General features: G+C 36.5%; 1 long non-coding RNA gene across 1 annotated transcript; it reads right to left on the minus strand.

The window, feature by feature from the left end:
* Positions 1 to 1047: 1047 nt before the first annotated feature.
* LOC137161912 (uncharacterized) lies at positions 1048 to 7829 on the minus strand. The gene is made up of 3 exons (XR_010922213.1): positions 7787 to 7829; positions 5135 to 5210; positions 1048 to 1149 (listed from the first exon to the last, which is right to left on the minus strand). It is a non-coding gene; the product is annotated as an uncharacterized lncRNA (long non-coding RNA).
* Positions 7830 to 8140: the final 311 nt, after the last annotated feature.

The following is an 8140-nucleotide window of genomic DNA, read 5'->3' on the forward strand; positions in this document are numbered from 1 at the left end:
CTTCCCTCAGCTCCCGCCAGGAAAAGTCTCCGTCAGCCTCTCCAGGCTCCCACCTGGGACCAGGGAGTGGGGGGGGGGGAGGGGGCAGCACAGGGAGCCCATAAACTTATGGGCTTCCAGCAGGGAGCTGATAGTGGAAGTGTTTCTGGTTAGGATGTACTCCATCGCCCTAAGAAGGGCAATGTGGACATCAGCCACTGTTGTAATTACAACGGTGGTTTTAAGTCGACCTATGTTATGTCAACTTTTTTTTTTTTTTTTTTTTTTTTTTTTAAGTGTAGACCAGACTTCAGACCTGAAGAAGAGCTGGGTGGCTTGAAAGTCTGTCTCTCTCATCCACAGAAGTTGGTCTAATGAAAGACAGATATTACCTCGCCTACTTTGTCTCTCTAATATCTTGGGACTGACATGGCTACATTTACACTGAATGCATAGAACTTTGTATGCAGTGTAGTTGTAGCTGTGTTGGTCTCAGGATCTTAGAGTTGTGTGTATGGTCAGAAGGTTAAAGATGGTGAGACTTCAGGGAATGAAATTTAGTTTCTTGCATTTGAAATAGATATTGCTGTTAAGTTTTGCTTCCTTTTTCTTCATGTTGTGGAGTTTCCATTTCAGATACATAAATTCCATGTCTTCCATATCTGGGAGCTGAAATTCTTCACTCTGATAGATGCTAACAATCATGGACTGACAAGAAACATTGGATGTATGGCTTATTACAACCATCTGTAACTCTCTAACTCCCTTTTCTTGTCCTAGGGCTGCAGGGGTGTTAATGAGCCACTCTAACTAGTTATCTAAGCAATCTGCTCCACCTTGCATATTGTTGTGATGCTAGGAGTATCTTTCCCAGAACTAAAGAAGAGCTCTGTGGGGCTCAAAAGCTTGTCTCTCTCACCAACAGAAGTTGATCCAGTAAAACATATTACCTCACCAGCTTTTTTCTCTACATGAAACTTTGGCCTTTTTATAAAATTCTGCAGTTTCCATTTTGTTTCTTCAGATACCCTGTCAGTTTAGTCACACAGAGACAGAAGCAAAATGAGCACCAGTCACAACAACAACTTTATTGTAAAAAAGGAATGTACACCGTCGTCAGCATTCGGTAAAGAGGTTTTGCAGTATTCTTCACACAGTGCCACCTATTGACTAAACATTATAAAGCAATTTAAGCTCATAGAAGAAGCATTCTTTCCAACCACAAACTACAACTTTCCCAGAAGGTAAGATTTTAAATAAAAAAGGAAAATGATTGAAATAAATATTCATCATCATTATATACTATTCAGTAAAGAAACCTTAGTAATAATTTAAAGTATATTTTAAAAAAATATCCACATTCCTCAGATTTAGCTGCAGTTTTGAACAACACTTTCTGTAGTTGCCATAACAGTTTTTTTGTCTTTTTTTTTTGTTTGTTTGTTTTGACCTGGATATAGAGTCATATATAAATAAACCAAGAATAGAATCTAAATTCAGCTATGCTTCAAAATCCGTTATCAAGTTTTGTTTTCAATATATTGCTGTCTTTCTCAGCAGATAGTAAAGTCAGGCATTAGATAGTTAAAACTTTAAAAACTTTAAAACCGATAAACAGATAAACCTCAACAAGACTTTATAATCTACTATGTTCTATTCCATTCGGCAGCATCCAGTTTCAACAGATAAATTTGAAGTATACATTGTTGGTTCCATTTTGAAGTCTTTTTTCCTTACTAATATTATTCTGCAATTTTTCCCTAGATAACTTTTTGTGCATCCACTTCAGCATAACTGGATGCATTTCATAAATTATCTTTGCCTCTGAAATATGAATCACATAATACATGATTTTAAAGAGAACAAAGATTACATTATGATCCTTCTTGAAGGATTAGAAATTATGGAGACACTCCCACTGACTTCAAGGAACTTTAAATCAGGTTCTGGAGAAACGTTGTTGGTGTGGGTGTTTTTTAGAATTTTGCAATTTGAGATCTGTGGAATTCTTCTTATCCAAATGGTCTCCAGACACAGTCTCTGAACTTCAAAAAATTGTCTAGAAGATCTGGGGATGGTACTTACTTTTGAGAAAATTAAACAGAGGATCCTCCTTGAATCAAAGAAGGTAGTAAGAGGAAAAATAGATAGCAACACATGCAGAATCATAAATGAAGAACAAAATATTGTAAATTGTTTTTAACATGATTATTACTGAGTATTCATCTACTTAAAAAAAGCAAACAAGCAAGCAATATTAACCTTGACAAACCAAGCCCTAGCCAAAAGGGACTGAAGACACTGATGTATATAAAGTTGTGGCATAGACATAATAATTAGTTTTCAGGTTATGCTCAATCTGTTTATTGTCTGAATTTATAAAGACAGCAGCGCTCTTGTTGGGATGTGAAAGACAGAAGCTTCTGCACTGGGGACTGACCTATTTATCTGTGAATGTATAAATAGATGGCATGATTTTCCTCTACACTAATGGAAATTAGAAACAACTTAATTCCAGTCAATAAAGTAACACTGGTGTTAACTGGTATAAGTGACAGGAAAACCAAGCCACCAGTCATTCTGGACTTCACACAGCTTTTTTGATAAAAACAACTGAAAGTTTCATTTTTTTCTCTTTCCAGCATGAAGCCACTCTAAGGTGACATTTTGAAGTGACTTAACAATAGGCAAGACATATGCTGTGCTAGTATATTTCATTTTAAACTAGTCTGTGGAAAAATTCTTATTTCATTCTTTAATATCAAGAGTTTATGTAACATATTTCCAGTTAGTAGAAAATATATCTCTGTCAGGTAGCTTCTCTGAGGCTTTCCTATGCAGTGAGGTAATGCAGTATTCGGGGAGGGGGGGTTGTGATTTCTAAGGCGCACTGAACATGGGCATTTTAGCAACCAGCCAGGTGTCCAAGCCACTGTCAATTATTGGGGTAGACTAACAATTATTCTGCTTGCTGCTTTTAGCCATTTTCTGTCCTTTTCAGGAATTTAGCATAACTAGACAAACCGATGGGGCAGGGTAAAAGAGAAAGGGGGAATAGACAGTGAACACATGAAGAGAGACTGGCTCCATGTGGCTCTGAATATGCTGAGGCAAATGTCTGTGAAAAACAGGAGTCTGGATATATTTTAGAATCGTCAGTATGAAGAAATTTAGCTTGAACTAACAGCTTAATACTGCTTGCTTAACCATTATTTTTAAGTGACATGTCTTTGTAACTCCTGCTTCTGCCCAGTGATTGATTTCTTTGGTCAGCTATGTAACGTTCTTTTGTTTGATATGTGTCTGTAATTTGGGGGGTATAAAAGAGAGAGAGCGAGTCTGAGTCAGGTGGATTGCTTCCTGGACACGTTTGAAAGGATCTGCAGGTGCAGACAGAAGGACTGGCCATCTGGAAATCTGTGACTGATTCAGCGGAAGACTGCCTCAGACTGTGGGGTAACTATTAAGTTTTGGGGTAATTTAATACGTATTAAAACTATGCTTAAAACTAAGCAGTGGAGATTTTCAATAAAATGATTCCAATGGAAGTTGCTGGAGACCAATGAAATAAAACTTGAAGTTGGTTTTAAATTGTCTATGCCAGCCATATAGCAGGGGGAAGTACTGCATTTCCTTCGGTTTATTTCCTGATACCGATTCAAAGAGACTAAAAATTACTTAGTCATGTAACCCTGAGTAACACACTAATGGGTTGCCCATTAACTGATCTGTGAAGACCCTGCTAATGCACTTTAATGTAGGAGTGTTTGAAACAATACTACATGAAGTGCACTAGAAAACCGTTAGTGTGCGCCAGCAGGATCTACATAGACAACACAGTATGCTTTAGAAATCACATCCCCATAGAGTGTATTATCCCACCCTGTATAATCTGAATCCATTCTCTTAGAACTTTAGAATTTGGATGATTTCTTCGAATATTTCTAAAATGTTTTAGATTTTTAGTAGAGTATTTTTTAGGGACTATAATATGCTTAGATTTCACTTTATGGTTATAGGGAAGAAGGGGAAAATGGGATGATCAGAATCACCAAGAACAATTAATAAACAAAATAGAAAGAGCAGTTCGTGTGCCAGCCATAATCATGTATGTTGCATCCACTTATTCCAGTTCCCCCCACACCCACTCTATTTCATATTGCAAGCTTCTTCGAACCATGTCTTCTTAGGTGTTTAGGGTGCTTAGCACACTGTGGGAAACACCATAATCTAAACAATACAATTATAATCCTTAAAGAACCTAAGATTCCTGGGACCAGATAATTGGCTGTGTAGTTTCATTGAAGGTATTGGAGCTCTGTCAATTCGTACCATCTGCCCCATTTCATAATCCTCTACTCTAAGCAGTTCAAGTTTGCTAATGAATGAAAGAAAACAAAACTGCAGGACACTCGCTTTAGCTCTTCTGTCAGTATATAGTCTTTTAGGCTAAGTCAGGAGTAGCTGTATATTTATTCACAGCACTACAAGCTCTTTACATGGTTCTATTTCACTTACATTGTCCTATTATTTTGCTATTCACATATGCCCAAATTCTGTTGTCCATATTCAGACACTCTATTTAATGTCATGGAAAGCTTTTTCACAGTAAGAAGTGCAAGACCTATCCCTTTATTTATTTGCCCTTAATTCATCTTCTTCTCTTCCACATCCATTTGTGTGTCATTTTTCTGTTACGTTTATTGTTCTTCTACTGTAGCTTTGCACAGTGCATAATATGTACTAGTATAGTTTAACAAACTCTCTCACTTCAAAAGCCAGTACAGTTACTCTGTACTAGAGCGCTTTTCTTATGCCCTAATTTCACATCCAATTCCTCCAACAAGGACTGATAAAAAAAAAGAAGCTGTTTCCATCCAATGTCAAAAAACAATTATTAAAAACCAAATTAATTATATAATGTTTGTAACTATGCATACACAATTGTACCCAGGCAAAAATACATACATGACAGACAGAGACCTTCTCATAAATTTATATAACATGGATATAGCTGCAGTTTAAGCTGCCTATATATAATAAGAGGCAAGGACAAGATCTGTCAGTAACTGAAGAAAAAAAAAAAAACAAACTACTGCTTAGTTTCACTATGAGCCAGCATGTCAAGGATCAAAATATAGTGCATAGCACTCACCATTTGCCGTTATATATACACATCTGTTATGATGCACAGGCCTCTGTGAACCACATGTCTTCTGGCAGACTGTGTGCTGAAGAGGATTAAAAGTTCAGAACAGTACTAGTCAGGGTTTGAAGGATTAATCACTGCACGTGTTGTATGTTTGTTTTCAAAGACCAGATAGCAGTAGATAATTGTGTTGCTGAGGAATGGCATTGAAAATTCAGTGCCAGATCTTTTGTTGATGTAAATCTGTATAGTTCCACTGAAATTGTCCTAATTTACTCAGCTGAGGTTCTGGTACTCACTATCCAGTTTTTGAAGATATTGCTATGAAATGCCAAGATAAGACGATCATTAAAAAACAACGATACAAACCGAATCAATGCTAGTAAATTCTTTTTTTCCTTTTTAACCATGACTCATACATTAGCTCATACCTTTCCAGTGTGGCATGATTTAAGACTTGAAATATCTGATTTTGGTGAACATGGGTTTGGCAAACCTAAATAGATGTTTTTGACTCAGTTAGTTTGGACAAGCTCTCCAAGATTCACCTGTAGTTTTTGATTCACAGATGCCAAAACTCTTCAAGAAAGGATCATATGAGCACTGACAAAATGTACCAGTATCATTTTGCCAACTCACATAAATGCCTGTAATTCCCCAAGAGTTCCCAGGGTCTAATATTTCCATCTGAACAGTTGTTGGGTCCATGCCATGAAACTAGACTTAGGTACATGTACAACCCTGATTTCTTAATGGAATTGGGGGGTGGGGGAGGTGGCATCCTAAAGTCACATAATAATGGTTGATTATGATTATTAGTAAGGACTATGCTGAATTTCTGCACTGTTCCATTTTCAGTAAGAATGAACTCCAGGAAAGTCTAAGGTTAAAATAAATGGCGTCGCTGTTGGGTTTTTTATATTGGCTTTAATAGCTTCTTCCTAGACCCTCCTCAGTCTCACTCTCCCCCCATCCTCCAACTTTCAGGAATACACATTATATTACTTTGTCTGCCACTGTATGACTTCATATAGCAGATTTCCACATGCCAAGCAAGGCTGGACTGAAACAACTAGGATGATAGCTCTCCAAGAGAAACCAATGTGTTGAAGGATGTTGAATTGTCAGCATTCTTATCTCTCAGTCAGTGCTAAACCAGTGTCATACCACAGAGTGAGGGGTTGTTGTATTATAGTAGAACCAATCTTTTGAATGACAAGTAAAACTAAAACTTAAGGGGGCTTAGTGTCTGTGGGGAACAAATAGTGTCTGTGAATCCAAACTATATAATTTGTAAGTTTGCCTGGAAGTGAGTAGAAGTCAAAGAATCAAAAGAAGTTCCTGGTTTTACAGTGGCCATCCTCGGACCATCTTATCCATCAGCTGGCTAAGGTACTCTCCACTTTCAGTTGTGAACAATTTTAAAATGTTTTTATGCACTGTTTAAAGGCTGCTGCCTTTCACTTCATAACTAGCTGGATTTCAGTGACTGGTGAACTGATCTATGTATATCTGGTTTGTAATCAATTGTAAATACTATTTTGAACTTTGGAAACTTTGAGGTAAGATCCTATGTAAATTAAAGCCATCCATGCAATTTTTCCATATTTTCCCCTTTTCATATTTCAAGGAATAATTGCTCAAAAGTAATAAAATACATTATCTATAAGAAATATTTTAAGAATTGGTAGATATCCAATTATTTGAACTGTCCCTTAAAAATCGGTTATATGAATAATCACAATGCAAGGTTGGTCTCTCTCAGTTTATATGAATTATGATGCTAATAATTTAGTTTAAAAACTACAAGTGTCTTTTCCAAACAGTTGGACAATTAACTGTCCCTATTTCTAGTCATTAAGTCAGATAATAATGGTTAATTATGATTATTAGAAAAGACTATGCTGAATTTCTACACTGTGAAAGTAGGGAATGCTTATTGGCACTCACACTTGTGATTTTACTTGGTTCATCTCAATCTGGCAGTAAAGTAGTATATATATATATATACACACACACACACACACACACACACACTATTGGGCAAATTCTGCATTGATGTATAACTGTACAAGCCAGTTAAGTCAATATGTAGCACAAGGTATAAATCAAGGCAAAAATTGATACTCTGTTAGCAAAGAAAACAAAAGAGGAAATTAAAAAGGGAATGATGGTGCTAGATCCACAGAGGTTCATGTGGTGGAAGTGAAGAAGAGTATCATCACATGAGAAGTTCCAGGAAAGGTTGTATCCAAGAGAAAGCAGGTTTGAGCTCTCTGTTTATTATGTCCACAAATAAGGTGCAACCAGAGAACTCTAGGAAAGGATTGTGACTCCTGTTAGAAGTATTCCATATATGACTATATTTCTTCCCAGTGTTTCCTGCCTGCACTTTATTTGTAGAGATAGCTAACAGATAGCTGATCCTGTCCTTGAAGTTTTTAGCAAAACTTCCCTTAATTTTAATAGGAACCTCTACAAATCAACAAAATGCATAAGATGTGCTCATGTATGGAATACTTGCAACATCAGCTCTTTGCATTGCTTGGTTAGGTGATATGAATCATGAATCTAATAATAGCAAGCTAGGCATTCAGGCAAATATCACTTAACAAGGTAGCAGTGTCTTTCAGTGATACTTTATTTGTGCATACTCACTTCTTAAATGTCTCCCTTTGAAGCAAAACTGGTGCATCTTTGATAAGTTTGCTAAGGACAGTGATTAAAAAAACCAAGAGCTAGAGAATTAAATGCATTACATCTAATTTATGATGTCTTAGTGATTATAGAAAACATTTGTCAGTCAACCTTAGTGTCCTCAACAAAAGCTGAAAAAAGAACAAACAAACAAACCAAAAAAACCCCTTCTCTATGATATCTTTTATGCAGTCCTTCACTCAGATGACAGTCAGAAGTCCAAACATCAAGCACTGTGTTCGGAGAACAAATTTTAATCTTATTAAAACACCATCTTGTTACTGGAGTCACTGAAGCTACTGTATGGATTAAAAT

This window comes from Emydura macquarii, unplaced genomic scaffold (genome assembly GCF_026122565.2).
Source record: "Emydura macquarii macquarii isolate MOO-44397 ecotype Brisbane River unplaced genomic scaffold, CSIRO-AGI_Emac_v2 contig_2406, whole genome shotgun sequence".
NCBI lineage: Eukaryota > Metazoa > Chordata > Testudines > Chelidae > Emydura > Emydura macquarii.